Raw genomic sequence first — 16,020 nt, forward strand, 5'->3', positions numbered from 1 at the left:
GTAGAGGATATCACTGTTGTTTAGTTTGCATTTCTTTAATGACTGTGATGTGAAAGATCTTTTTGTATACTGTATGCCATCTGTATGTCTTCTTTAGTCTGGTGTCTAATAAAGTCTTTGGCCCAGTTTTTTTTTCCTTATTATTGATTTTGAAAGTTTCTTATACATTTTTAAAAATAGTCTTTTATCACCTGTGACTTTTCCAAATATTTTCTCCCCATCTGTGCCGTCTCTGAACTAGTTTAATAATCATTTCTTTCATGTTGTGCCTTTAGTGTCATAATGAAAATATTGTTGCTAAGTCTTGGGTCATCTCAATTTTCTCCAGTCTTACCTTCTGAGAATTCTACAATTTTCCTTCCTACATATTTGTCTGTAACCCATTTAGAGATAGTTTTTGTGAAGAAGGTACAGTCTCTGTCTAGGTTCAGTACTTTGGAAATGGCTGTTCAGTTGTTCCAGAACAACTTGTTGAAATTACTACAATTCCCTCTGTTGTACTGCCCCCATCCCTCTGTCAAAGACCACCTGACTGTATGCATTGTCTCTTTTTGAGCTCTCCCGTATTCTATTGACCTATTATTTTGACTGTGCCACACTGTCTTGTTCACTGTAGCTTTACAGCAAGTGTTTAAGTCAGGTAGCATCTCTCCCCCAACTTTGCTCTGCTCTTTCAATATTCTATTGTCTATTCTGTGTATTTAGTATCTGTATATAAATTTTAGAATCTCTTTGTCAATATCCACAGAATAACTTATCAGAAATTTCTGGGATTATACTGAATCTATAGATTAAAAATCAGAAAGAACTGACATCTTGCCAACATTGAGTCTTTGTATCCATGAACATAGAATGTGTCTCTGTTTAGCTCATTTGATTTGCTTCATCAGAGTTCAACACCTTTCCTCACATGGATTTTATATGTATTTGGTATATTTTACTTCTTTCATTTTGAGGGATGCCAACGTAAATAGTATTGTAGTTTTCATTTTAAAATTTACCTGTATATTACTGGTATATAGGAAAGAAATTGACTTTTGTATATTAATCTTGAATGCTAAGACTTTGATATAATTGCTTTGTAGTTCAGGAGGGTTTGGGGGGTCTTTTGGGAGGAGTAGGGAACAGTTCTACACTGATGATCATGTCATCTATGCACAAAGAGTGTTTTATTCTTCCTTTACAGTCAATATACCTTTCATCCCCTGCCATTACATTAGCTATTATTTCCAGTAAGGTGTAGAAAAAGAGTAGTGAAAGAGGATATCCTTGTCTTGTTCTCAATCTTAAAGAGAAAACTTCTAGTTCTTCTCCATTTGTGTTTATATTAGTTTCAGGGTTTTATAGACTTTAAAAAAACAAGTTGAGGAAAATTTTCCTCTATACTTCCTTTACTGAGAGCTTTTTCATGAATGTCTGTTGGGTTTTGTCAAATGCTTTTTCTGCATTTATTGATATTTCATTTTATTTTTAATTAGCCTATGGATGTGGTGGATTATATTAACTGATTTTCAAATCATGTACTAGTCTTAATATTGTGATTAATTCTATTTGTTTCTGGAATATACTTTTTGTAAATTGTTGGATTGGATTTGCTTGGGTTTTTTTAAAGGATTTTTATATCTTGTTCATGGGACTTATTGCTCTGTAATTTCCTTATAATGTCTCTGATTTGGGTATTAGGATAATGCTGATCTCATAGAACGACAGAGAAAGTGTTGGAAAGTGTTGTCTCTACTTCTACCAAAAACGATTACAAAGAATTGGTATAATATTTTTTCTTGTGTGGTAAAATTCATTAGTGAATCCCCCTGGGACTTTTTCTGTTTGAAAAATTTACTAATAAAATATTCGATTTCTTGAATAGAAATAAGTCTATTCAGATTGTCTATTTTCTTGAGTGGGTTTTGGCAAATTGTATTTCTTAAGAAAATGGTTTGTTTCACCTGGGTTGTCAAATGTGTGGGTATAGTATATTCACAGTGGTCCTGGTTATTTTTTTAATGTCTGTAGGACCTGTAGTGATGTCTCATCTATCATTTTTGGTATTAGAAATTTATGTACTCTATTTTTTAAATTAATCTGGCTAGAGGCATATGAATTTTGTGGAGATTTTCAAGTAACCAGCTTTTAGTCTTCTAGATTTTCTCTATTGATTACCTTTTTACAATTATATTGATTTCTGCTCTCCATTTCTGCTCTCCATTACTTCTTTTTTTCTACATACTTTGGATTTAATTTGCTCATCTTTTCCTAGTTTCCTATGGTAGAAAATCAGATGATTTCATATCTCTCTTCTTTTCTAATATATGTGTTCAGTGCTATAAATTTTTCTTTAAGCCCTGTTGTAACACATCCCACAAATTTTGATAACTTGTGTTTTCATTTTTATTTGCTTCAAAATATCATAACATTTCTCTTGAGATTTCTTCTTTGACCTACAAATCACTTAGAAAGGCGTTTTAAAATTGTCAAGTATCAGGGGATTTTTTCAGCTACTCTTTCTAATATTGATTCCTATTTTAATTTCATTGTGGTCTGAGAGCAGACATTTTATATGACTTCTATCCTTCTGAGCTAGGTAAAGTGTGTTTCATAGCCAGAATGCAGTGTGTCTTGGTGACTGTTCTACATCAGCTTGAGAAGAATGTGTATACTGTTGTTACTGTGTGAAAAAAAAATCTATAAATATAAATCATGTCCAGTTGATGGATAGAGTTGTTGGGTTCAACTACACCCTTTCTGATTTTCTGCCTGCTTGCTCTGTCAATGTCTGATGGAGTGGAGTGTTTAGGTATAGTGGTAGATTTATGCATTTTTTTCTTTGCAATTTCATCAGTTTTGGCCTAATATGTTTTAATCTTGTGTTATTAGATAAGGACACAAAAGATAACTATGTCATCTTGGAAAATGGCCCTCTTACCATTAAGTAATGCCCTTTTTATCCTGATAATGTTCTTTGCTCTGAAGTTTGCTCTGCATGAAATTAATGTAGCTAATCCCTTTATTTTAAATAAGGTTTGCATCATATATCTGTCTCCATCCAATTACTTTTAATCTATATGTCTTTTTATATTTAAAATAAATTTCTTGTGGACAATATATAGTAATGTCTTATTTTTGAGCCACTCTTAGAATCTCTGCCTTTTAATTGATGCATGAAAGCCATTGCTGTTCAGTGATAGTAACTGTTAATATGTTGTTATTTGTTGCTCTTATTCTTTGCTTATTTTTGTTTTCTACTCTTATTCTGCTTTCCCACTTTTTTTAATTGAGCATGTTCTAAGATTTTTTTTCTCTACTTTTTAGCAAACTAGTAATACTTCCTTTTTCACTTTTTGAAGTAGTTGCCCTAGGGTTTGCAATATGTCTTACAAATAGTCCAAGTCTATTTTCAAATAACACAATGCCACTTCACAAGTGGTGTGAGAACCTGATACTCTTAACCCCTCCCTCCTGTCTCTGGTACAGTTGCTATCGTACCTTTCACTCATACATATATTCACAAGCATCCGTACGTATGTGCACGCATACACACAACAGAATTGCTATGGTCTATTTTGAAATAATTTGTGCCTGTTAGATCAATTAAAATGAGATAAATAAATGTTTTATCTTTATTTATTTTATCTTTATTTACTCTTCCTTCACAGCTATTCCTTTCTTTATGTAGAGGTAGTCTTATGACCCATCTCATTTTCCTTTTCACTAAACAACTTTTAGCATTCCTACTAGGACGAGTCTTCAGGTTCATTTTTTGTTTCTCCCTCACCTTTTAAGAAAAATCATGTATGATGAAATAATCTTGGTTGGTGTTATTTTGTGTTATTGTTTTCTTTGCTTTGCGTAACAAATATTCTACTGCACTGTTATTGTTTTCCAGGTTTCTGAGGAGAAGTTGGATATGATTCTCGTCTTTGCTACATCATAGGTGATGACCCCTACCCCCAGTTTCTAACAGGGTATTTTCTTTAAGTTTTCTATAGTTTGAATATGATGCCTACATGTCATTCTTTTTCTCCTCCTTTTTCACTTAACCTGCTCGGTGTTCCCTGAGCTTCATGGATCTGTCTTTGTTCTCCTTCTGATATTTATATTGCATGTATGTTAAATCTTTAACAGTTTTCCCACAGATTTAGGGTATTCAGTGATCCAATCTTTAATCTTTTTTCAATTTTGAGGATTTCTGTGAGATATCTTCACACTAAGAAAGTCTTTCCTCAGCTATGCCCAGTCTATGAATAAGCCCATCCAAGTATTCTTCATTTCTGTCATGTTTTGAACTCTAGAATTTCATATTATTTCTTAGAATTGCCAACTCTCTCTTGCAATGTACCTGTGGTTTTGCATGCTTTCTACTTTATCCGTTATATCTCTCAGCATCTTAATAATAACAGTTGCTTAAATTCACCTAATAATTCCAACATCCCGTGGTGTATCATTCTAGTTCTGATGCTTGCTCTGTCTCTCCAACTTGTGATTTCTGCCCTTTAGTATGTCTTTTCATTCTTTCCTGATGGCAGAGCACAGTACCTGGGTGGGAGAAACTGCTATAAACAAGCCTAGCCACACCGCGTGACAATCCTACGGTAACGACAATCCTACACTAGGCCCCAGCCTTCGGTGACCTGTGCCTCTCTGGACCTGGAGCCTCTCCACACCTTGTTCTCTCCTGCTTTCCCTGACTCCCATGGGACCCAATGCTGAGCGTGGGCTGCGAGTTTCCTGTCCTGGGCTAGTCAGGCTCCTGGGTCCCTTCGAGGACAGGCCTCTCTAGGAATGCTGGCACACCTATCAGATGGCTCCCTTCCCGCCCCCATGCTCCCTGGGAGAGTCAGGCCTCCTCCCAGAGGTCATCCTCCCAGAAGTGCAGGCCCTGCCGGGAGGAACCCAGCCTCCACCTCTAGAGCCTGCAGCTCACCACGAGGGTTCAGTCCTACCTGCCCAGCGCCTCCCCCAGGGCCTTCTGCTGGGTTCTCTGGTGAATCAGGACTCTCCAAGTCCGCCTCTGGTTCTCCAAGCCTCGGCCCTTCACTTCCTGTCATTGAAAAGTGGTCACCAATGTTTCAGTCCGCTCTAGTTTGTACCTGTTGCTAGGATGGAGGGCTCACTTCCAGGCTCCCTTTCCAAGGATTTAAAAATTTTGAGAGCTATGGACCCTGCTAATTTCTCCTGGAATACATGAATTCCATGCAGGCATCTGAGAGCTGAGCAAAGCCAGGTAGAAGAGAGCAAATTCTCACCCCCATAACTTAAGCTTTCTTTTTTTATCTCTAAATATAACATATTTTGTGACTGGATAAAGCAACACATTATTGTATACCTTCAAGTATTTTGAACTTCCTTTCTGATATTACACAAATGGGCCTCAAGGTGAGCTATGTTTTACATTACTAAATTAGCAAGTGAGAGAGAAATTCCGCTGTTACATTGGGGACCAGTAATTGGGAATGTCACCATATGTTAGCACCCAAGCTACTTATGAACCTGTTTGGTTGAAGGTCAGCTGCCAATTGACTATGAAGTTACCTTGCAAGAGCCTGACCATTTCTGTTTCTGCCTCTCATGCTTGTGGGAGAAACCCTCGCTTCCAAGTAAGCACCCTGATCTGTTACCCAACTATCCTGCCGGTGAGGTGTGAGAAGCAACTCCCCATGTGACCCGTCCGTGATACTCCGAAGCTCTGCAGGATCTGGGCTCTTCTAGGAGTTCTTTTCAAAGTAATATGCGTATTATTTCTTTGAAAGAATTTCTGACACTGGACTTCGGTTTCCATGTGGCCTCTAGATGATGCTAAGATGCTTTAAACCAGGTGGAAGTTCACGGTCTATTAAGTAAAAAAGCCAAGACATCAGAACTCTCAGTTAGCTGTAAGAAGCCAGTCATAAGCTGGTAGTGGAAAAGAGAAAGACCTTGGCATTAAACAACTTCTTTATTGGAAAAAAAATCTACTGGACAGGAAAAGTTTAAGTAGAGTTGTGGTGTTTTCTTCTTTTTTTTAATTTTTCCATCCTGATAATGATTGTGTAGTTAGGACCCTCCACTAAAACATTATTATTCAGACTAAAATATCTGATCTGATCGTTGTTCTCAAATAAAAATTATAAACAGTCCCTACTTAAAATGATTCAACTTAAGAGTTTTTGACTTTACAATGGTATGAAAGTGATAGGCATTTAGTCAAAATTGCAGGTAGAGTTCTGAGTTTTGATCTTCCCCCCTAGCTAGCGGGCTCCGGTGTGACGCCCTCTGGTGATGGTGGGCGGTGGTAGCAAGCCACAACTCCCTGCCAGCCACCCCAGCTTGCAGAGAGACAGCCCATAAGTTGTGGTGTGCTGCGTCCCTGGGCTGAGACTGCCAGCGCATTAGGCGCATTTTCGATGAGACCATATTTTCAGTTTGCTGTGGGTTTATTAGAATGTAAACCACCGTAGTTAGGTTTAATTTCCTGGGTTGGTTCTCAAAAGGTACAATTAGAATTCTGACCTAGTAAGTGGCGATCTAATAAAAATAGTTGAATGTGATAAGAACCCATGAATGGGTGCTTCCCTGTGATCAGAATCAGCTGAGAGGAGGCATCCCACGTGGGTGCCAGCACACACCACATGCCCACTCTGGATGCACACGGAGGTGTGTTAGATCATGCTAATCGTCCACAGGCTCAAGCCATTTATACTGAACACCACACATTTGTAGTGTTTTTATTATTGTGCTCAAGTAAACATTAGTTAAGGGTTTCTTTTTTCCTTTTGCTTAAGTGTGCCATGTTTGTAACCAACGAACAAATGTATAGAATGACAATATAACAAATTATCACTTAAAATCAAAAGGCATATTAATATTAAGTCCAATCTTAACATTATAATTTTTAGCAAATAGTAGTTATGGGCAAGTCACCACAGAAAAAAAGGAAGCAGCATAAGATGGTCTCTCCCCGCCAAGACCTAGGCACACCAAGAGTGAGACTCTGAGTTTTGGGCTCTCTCTCTTTGGCAGAGACCAGGGCAAAGTTAGCAGTTGGGTATTCTGTTACACAAGCACAGATAGGAAGAGTAGATTTGCCTCTACCCTCCAATAGCACTCACAGTTTGTGTTCTGCAGACAAATTCAGACTGAAGTTAGTGGCATATCTGTATCTGTTCAAAAAACATATACGTATAATTCCAAAGTCAAGTGTATTTGAGAAGATTGAGTTAATACACATAAAGCACTTGGAAGAAAGCTTGGGCTTTGTACACAGTGAGAGCTGAATGGCTGATAAGTATTCATATCAAGAAAAAGACTGCAAAACTGTTTCAGCTAGAGCAATTCAGGTTGGCAATAAAGGCCAGAACAGCACCAGAGAAAACCGTAGAAGAAACTTCCAAGAGCATTGTAGGAACATTTTTAATGCACATCTCTCCCTCAGGAGCTTAACTTAATAAATAAGGGGACAAAAGTCTGGCTCTTGACTCTGTCAAAGTCTATCATAAGACATTACTTTCATATCACACATGACAGTTCACCAGTGTATAAAGACTCTTGTCCCCGAAGGACAGCAATGTGACGGAGCAGTGGGGAGGAATGTGTACCCTGCTGACCTTCCTCTATGAAACAATTCAGCCGGGTCAGAGAGAAGCAATGAGAATTTTCATGCAGACTTTATGAAGTGAACTTATCTTGAACCCATGGAAATTTCTGAATTTCATTTCAAGAGTCACAGCGCAATGGTGGCAGTTTAAGAGTTTTCATTAACCAGCGAGCCCGTCACCTCCTGTAAAGTGCTTATTGGTGTACTGGTTATGACAATCAGCTGGCATCAAAAGATGCCCTCCAGTGGAGCTAGTTGACCTTAATTTAAGAAACAAAAACCAAAATGCTGGAGAGAGAGTTCCCTGAGCTCAGTTCTGCTGTACAATTGCTTTGACTTTAAGTTCAGAGATGTGGCCAAAGCAAAGACAGTTATGTGAGCACTTTTAAATAGAGGATCCCTATTTGACTCTGACCCTACATGGTCACCCCTGAGATGGCTCAAAATATCTTTGCTTACTATAATTTTCAATTTAATAGATAATATTCCATACTTCAGAAGTAAAACACAACCAGCCAAACATCCTAGTCCTGTCTAAAATCATAAAAGAAAGCCCATGAGACAATTGGAAAGGAAAGAAAGCACTATTTTTTAAAGTATCTATTATCTCTAGATATAAGATTTTTGCTAACCTTGTCTTAGCAATTAGAAAAAAATGAGGGGGCTGGGGATGTGGCTCAAGCAGTAGCGCGCTCGCCTGGCATGCGTGCGGCCCGGGTTCGATCCTCAGCACCACATACCAACAAAGATGTTGTGTCCGCCGAGAACTAAAAAATAAATATTAAAAATTCTCTCATTCTCTCTCACTCTCTCTCTCTCTCTCTCTCCTCTCTCACTCTCTCTTTAAAAAAAAAAGAAAGAAAAAAATGAGGTTCAGAAAAATTAGGTAATATGGATAAATTCATAGGACTAGTTTGTGGCTTAAGTCCTGGGTTGACATCAATATGTGAAGAGTCTCTGAATTCTTTTACCAGGGTGGTATCTCTTTGGAGAGCCAAGTCATTCTTCTGGCCAATTGCCTCACCTTTAAAATGAAAAAGTCTTGCAAACAGACTAGAAGTGATCCTCGTGTGACCCTCTCCCCTGGCCTCTGAGCAGGGTCTGGACCAACAGAACACAGTGCCCGTGACAGTGCTCATGACCACTTTGCACAGGACGGCCTCGCCCACCCTGCAAGGAGACTCTCTGGACAGCTTTGAAGAGCCAAAAATGCGATGTCAGCAGCCACAGGGGAAAGGCCATCGAGGAAGGGCTGAGAACAGCCTCTGGTCAACACCTAGCAAAGCAAACAGAGCCGCCAGAGGCCCTGGTAGCCTACAGGAAACCCAGTGCTACAGCCACCACATGAGCTTCGAACCAGATCACTCCTCAGCGGGGCTCAGGTGAGGACCTGGCAGTGGCCCGGGTCTTGGTCACAGCTCCGCAGAGGACTGGATTAAGCTGTGCCCAGAAGTCAGTCTGTGACAGTCCTGGTTCTGCTTGATTTTAAAATAAGAAAACTTAGTGTCTGCAGAACAAAGTGTGCAGGTATCATATCGGGCAGACTTCAGAGTCAGGTGCTCAACATTAAAATTCTGTACCTTCTCATTCTCTCTCCTCTGCTCAGTGCCTCCACAGTTCCCAAGATGGCCATCCTCCCCAGACAGGGCACCCACCCACAGGAGTACCTAGGAGCAAAACACAGATGGCCTCTTCCTTATGTTCCTTTATGAATAAACTCTCTGAAGATCACTCCCAGAAGAAGGCCTCACCTTGCTGCTCAGAGATGATTCCTTGCCCCGTTCAGACCCATTACTGCCAAGCAGCCATGGCTTCTGCTACAGCTGGGAGCTAGGGCCAACTCCACGGAGGCAGAGAGGGGAGGTCTGGACACAGCAGACCATTAGGCTCTGCCAGCTGGAAGGAAAAGTGTTTGGGATCAGGAGGCCGAGGCAGGAGGAGGGCGAGTTCAGAGCCAGCCTCAGCAACAGTGAGGTGCTAAGCAACTCAGTGAGACGCTGTCTCTAAATAAAACACAAAAGAGGGCTGGGGATGTGGCTCAGTGGTCGAGTGCCTCTGAGTTCAATGCCTGGTAACCCACCCCCTACCCCCAAAAAGAAAAAAGAAAAGTGATTGGGAGGTGACAGCCGGGCCACTGAAATATATCAGTCCCTTTGCCTTTGGCACTTTGTGATCCTAGGACTGACCAATCCAGGTGGAAAGGTGTGCAACTGGTATTTTTCAAGTATTTCTGGGAGGGGCTGCAGTATCCAAGGGTGAGTGAGGTAGAAATGGCTTCTCTCTTCAGAGCACACAGCCAGCAGGAAAGGGTGGGGACATGCCTAAGGCTTCTTCTCCATGGCTCTAGGGAGATGCTGTGGACAAGAATGCAATCTACACACTGACGTCTTCCTGTCTTCCAGGAAATGAGACGGGGACAGGGTCTACAGGAGGGTGTGCACCTGCCTCCCACCCTGGAACAGCACTGTCCTCCGCACAAGCCTGTGGCTACTTCAAGTCAAGTGGAAATTCAGCGAAATTAAATTGGAGTAAGATTCAGTTCCTCAGCGGCACTCCCCATATTGCAAGCTCTCGGTCCGCTCCTGTGGCTGGTGGAAGCTGCAGAGCAGTGCAGATGTGGAGCATTTCCATCACAGCAGAAACCTCTCCTGGAAACTTCCAGAATGCTTGAAACAGCTTTAACAGAATTTCAAGCACAGCATCTCACAGGCACACTCCTGCTCTAGGACTTACTACCTTTGCTGTCATCGCCAATGTTTTTCAGTCTCCCCCAAAGAATTGTCAGTCCCATTTACTATATTCACTACTGACTTATGTCCTTACAGGACAGGCCTCAGTCACTACCAAGGCTGTGTTTTTAGAAAGTGGAAGGAAAAAATGTGTCTGTGATCAGTCGGAGGGCCAATGGGCAGGCGTGCCCTCACTGTGCAGGCAACTCGGGAGGACCGGGAAGGCACAACCCTGGGTTCTTTGGCCGATTCCTCTGGTGGATGCTCCTCTGATGGCTTCCCAGGCTACTCAGAGGCGCACCTCCAGCAGAGAGCCCTGGCTGGCTCAGGAAGGGCATCTGCAGGCGGCTCTGCTCCTCCCTCCTGACTCAGAGGCCGCTGTTCTGGACTGAGCTCGTGCACTGGGACCCAGAAGACCCGACAAAACCAGCATGATGTCACTCATGCTCCATGCCACGGAACCAAACCAAGTGGAGAAACAGACCTGTTCTCCCAAATAAATAGACCCAGGCAATTGAGCAACCAATAAGAAGCAGCGTAGTGTGGCTGGGCCTGCAGAATAAGAAAGTCCCTTGCTTGATTCTCCATGGAAAGTGACTTTGAAACGACCGCTGCCACTGTCCATTTCTCATGGTCTGCTTTCTTCAGCCCTCTTCCACATACAAAGCCAGACTCACCTGCTCAGCTCCTCAGGACACCCGTTCTACCTTACAGAATGGCATGCGGCTTGATTTTAGAATCACAGATGAAAGCAAACTGGTTCTTTCAGTGGAATTCATTGCATATGGTCATTTTGTCTTTTGATAGAAAGATGTAACTTACATTTATCCAGCAAGGTTGACAGATGTCCTGGGTTACGTGGGCGGTGATGTAACTTAATGGTGGCATCTTACTGAAGTTAGACAGTTCGGCTAAGACGTAGAAGAGACCGGCTCAGGGCTTGGATCTTAGGGGACTAGCTGGCTCTGCGAACTGCAAGGCTTTCCAGGAGGTGCTGCCAGCTTGGTTACTGATCTTAGGGCTAGGAGAATGGTGGAGAGGTGCGACCGCCTTGTCTCAGCCTTGCTTTTCAGTTTTCTTCACCACCTCTTAGCTCAAAACAATGCCGCCGGTCCAGATGAAGAGGAAAGTGGGGGAGATGTTCAGAGGAGCCAGCCTCCCCACCACCCCAGGCCAGTGACAAGTGTCATGTGAAGTCAATAAAAGTATGTGCAGGAAGTGGGCAGTGGAAAGCAGGGCAGTGGACGAGCTCGTCTGGCCTGCAGGAGTCTGGAGACAGCAAGGGACTCCCTAGGACCGGAGGAAGAGAACTGGGTGAGAGGCAGACTGCAGACCTGCGTCCATCTAACTTGCCCTACGTGCCGAGGTTCACGGTCATGATCAAGGTGTGGAGAGGACAAAACAAGATACAAAAGAGGAAATTACAGACACCTACAAAATGAACCTGAAGGCCCTATTTATTACATTACTTTAATTTTACTTTTGGGTAACCATAATTAAAATCAGATGGGGAAAAATCCCGCTAGATGCTGGATCACATCAGTTTATTTGCCCTCCCTGAATCAGGTGGCCCGTAACATCGGAAAGACAACTTAGGCAATAGGACCCCGTAAAGGTGACCACCAGGTAAGGAATTTCCAGGCTGCAAAGAGCCCTGCCCCAGGAGGCTTCACACCTCTCTTTGCATTGACCCCTGTCCTATCCTGGAGTATACATCTTTACTAGGGTCATTTCTTTTAAAGTTTAACCATAAATTGAAATAATAACAATGATGGCCACGCAGACTGTCGGGCACATATTCAAAAACTGCGATCATCCCAAGCTAGGAGGAACCAAAGGGCATGTTTGCTTTGGCTCCTGGTCCAGCTGCAGGCTGTCTGAGGTCGCCAGCTACATTTCTGTCAACAGACAGAAACTATTATAACAAAACCCATGTTGATCAGGAAGTGTGACCCAAGTGAGAGACGCTGAGGAAGGACTGTTTTCATAATGCATTCCGAAAATGTGTCCTGAGCCTTTCAGTGGTGATAGGAGAATCCCCACTCGGCCCCTGCACTCACCTGAGATGCCCCCGGGGCAGCAGGAGGCAGGGCACCCTATAGAACCCTGTTCCCCGCGTAACCAGAGCTCACAGAGCTCTGCAGAGTTCTCTCTCTTGAGTCCTTCACAGCTCACTGTTTTCCCTTTCATCCTTTCATAGGCCAGGTCCCTGTTTGGGGACAGGCTAGCTGAAGACCCACTGCACTGATGAAGCTCAAGGGTGCCTGTCTCTCTGCACCCAGCCTCCCTCCTGGTCCCAGACACTCCTGGGCATCAGAGCTTGCAGGCCATGGCCACCACCAATGCTTGGCCGCTCCACCTACCACTACCACTGCTGCCCACACACCCTGCCCCGGAGCTCTCCTTACCTTCAGGCACTCCCTGACAGAGTGTCACATCCAGACGGGCTCAGCCTTACTTATGAGCGCAGCAGAGACCCTGGACCATGCATCCCCACGCCAAGGTCTGCACTTGTACTGCCATTTTCATCCTTCAACAATCCTAGGTTCTCTCCTTTACAGAAGTGGGAACTGAGGCTCTGGGTGACCTGCCCACGTTTCTATCACCAGTATTTGACAGAGGTGGGATCCGGGTCCTTGATCACATTCTGGCTGTGTAGATTCTCCTGTTCTGTCAAGCAGAGCTTCTCACGGTCTACAGAAGGATCTGTAAGGATGGGTCAGATTTTCACTCAGTAGGTCTGAGTGGGCCCAGGAATTTCCATCTATCACAGGCTCCCAAGAGGTGGCTGTGTAGCCAAAGCTCTGGAGAAACTTTACAAATGAGGACTGAGTGGGTCGGGAGAAATGCTCGGTAATGATCTGGAAACTTCAGGGCAAGTGCACAGACAGAAAGGGCATCTCAGGTCTGGAAAACCGTTCCTCCCAGGAGCTCCCCCACATGGGACCAGGGAGGAATGAGTCTACTTTCTGGTTATCCTTTTTTTTTTTTTTGGTGGGGGGAGAGTATTAGTGGGGATTGAACTCAGGGCCACTCGACCTCTGAGTCACATCCCAGCCCTATTTTGTATTTTAGTTAGAGATAGGGTCTCACTGAGTTGCTTAGCACCTCACTGTTGCTGAGGCTGGCTTTGAACCTGTGATCCTCCTGTCTCAGCCTCCTGAGCTGCTGGGATTACAGGCATGTGCCACTGAGCCCAGTTTTCTGGTTATCTTGACATTCAAACTTAGCCCTCAAGTAAGGACTGGGCAAGAATCGAGCAACTGTCATCCTCCCCAAAAGAAGCCCTTATTCATTAGCAATCAGTCCCTCTGATTCTCGCCCTCAGCCCCTGCCAACCGCTGCTCCCTGTCTCGGCAGATTCAAGTATTCTGCACACTTCATATACATGGAAGTATGCAGTACGTCACCTTTTGGGACTTGCTTCACTTTGCGTCCTATTTTCAGTTTCATTGACACACGCTGTAGCTGCAGTAGGCACCAATGTTGCACCCCTTTTTATTGTTCAGGATTGTTCCATTGTGTAGGTAGGTCACCTTCTGTTCACCCATTCATCCATCCTACCACCCAGAGGGGAAACCACAGGGACACGTACCAAACGTTGAACCGTGCAGACGGTTGTCATATCGAGCTCACTGCTCTGATCTATGTGCAAAGAAGGTGGAGAGCTGTAGACACGGTTACGTCTCTAACAGTAAAGCATGCTTTCAAAAGCAAGCTCTCTGAAGAAAGATTTCCTCAACTGGATCCGTCATTAATTAATTGGTTAACTTTGAAAAGCTTATTCTTGAACTTTTAAACATTTCAGTTTTTCTCATCTACAAATGGAGATTAATAATAGCATTTGTTTCAAGAATTGTTATCAGAATTAATCAGATGGCATCTTTCAAGCACCTAAAACTTATTAGTATTTGAGCTATTTCAACAGATGCCCCAAATATCAACTCATAAATTTCCAAAAGGAAAATTAAAAAAGGATCCATTCTGCTCCCATTATTTTAACTGTAAACTTTAACATACATTATTGTTATCATTATGAGGAGGTTTATTTACTTCATATTGAATGAATTTTTCACCTTGGTCCAAGATGTTAGAATCAATGTCCATTCATATGAGGAGACTCCAATCTGGTGCTTAATGGTGTTTTTACTGTTTCTGGAAAACAAAAAGCTAACATTTCTCTCCTAGTCCAAAAAACAGGGAACAAAGCAAAATCCCTCTTGTATAAGCAAGACTGACTCCATAACTCTGGCAAAGCCTAAGAGCACCTATAAGTCACCAAGACTAAAAGCTTTTAGCTGCTGTAAGCTTGTCCACCTGTGTCTGTCTTCTTCTCCCAGCATGCTTTCCCCCTTACTTCCTAAATCTAGCACATATTTAGGTCCTCTTAAGAAGACTGCTATAAAGATAGTATGTGTTTGTGATAAAAGCAAATGTTTAGAACCAAGAAAAACCATAAAAATGTGAGCATTTATTTTCTTCATCGAAATCTAAAATACCAAATAGATGAAAAAACATATCCATTTACCCAATTTTCTTTTTTTTATTTTCCCCAGGAAAAGAAACACTAAGAAAAATGTATGTGGTATCTACAGAAAAATGTTTGCTACAAGGGAAATCTCTGAGCTCAAAACACAGACAAGATAAAAGCAATGTATTGTCGGGCTGGCCAACATGACTCTATGAGATTCCCACCGTGATGAAAGATGTTGTCATAACGCACGCAGCCAACTGCGCGGAATTCGAGCATTGTTGCGAGTTCTCCATTCTTTCTCTTTAAACACAGTCTTGTCAGTCTTGAAGCCCCAAGGGATGTACAAAATGTAATCACCAAGGCTGATGATAAGGAGCAAACCAAACCAAGAGGCAGAGATGAATTTTAAAATGTCAGACAGTCTTGAGCATCTTTCTCTAAAACACTCATTCTGCACCCCAGTCTTGGTTGACAATAATAAAAAAAAATGTTGCCAGTTTTATGCTTTAACATAGAGCTGGAATTTTCTATGGAGTTCAATGTTGTTATGTGAGAACACCATTAACGGGAACCAAATGATCGCAAAGGGTTGATAGGTAGACCTACTTAATTCCACGGGAGTTTTTAAACAAGCGCCTTTCTTATGAGTGTCCCTGGGTTTGTTAAAGGCCTGCAGTGCTCTGGACTGGCCCCGTCCTGAGCTGAGCATGGGGTGGGTCTGGCAGGAAAAATGGAGAGCCATGTTTCTCCATCTCTACTGGCTCCCTGGCTTTGTGGCCAATGCTGCCAGCTGGCCCAGGGCCCATGGCTGTCAGCAGCAAGTGTGCATCTGGGTGTTGGCCAGTTGGAACCAAAGCCATGTGGCAGGGTATTTCCTTGAAACTAGGTCAGCCACGCGCTCCCAGGAACAGCGTTGGTTTAGTTTGAATCGCTATGTCAATTAGCAAAGATTTCAGATTTTAAGAATTCAGTCCTTCTCCATGTTTAATTTTATATATTCATGATTTGTATCTTCTAGCTCTGAAGGCAAAGAGAAAGAAAAGTGCGAGGTTACACTGGGTGAGACTGCCCCGATTCCTCTTCTCGCTCAGCTCTCAGGGGAGCGCCAGGGGTTTTCAGTTTCAAGCTCGATTTAACCGAGCCTCTGGGCTCTGAGTTTCATTTACTGCAGGCCAAACCAAGCTTCCTCAAGGCAAAAGAAAAAAAAAAAAAGAAAGAAAGAAAGACGGAAGGAAGGAAGGAAGGAA

This window comes from Spermophilus citellus (genome assembly GCF_964194105.1).
Source record: "Spermophilus citellus genome assembly, chromosome: 5".
Lineage (NCBI taxonomy): Eukaryota > Metazoa > Chordata > Mammalia > Rodentia > Sciuridae > Spermophilus > Spermophilus citellus.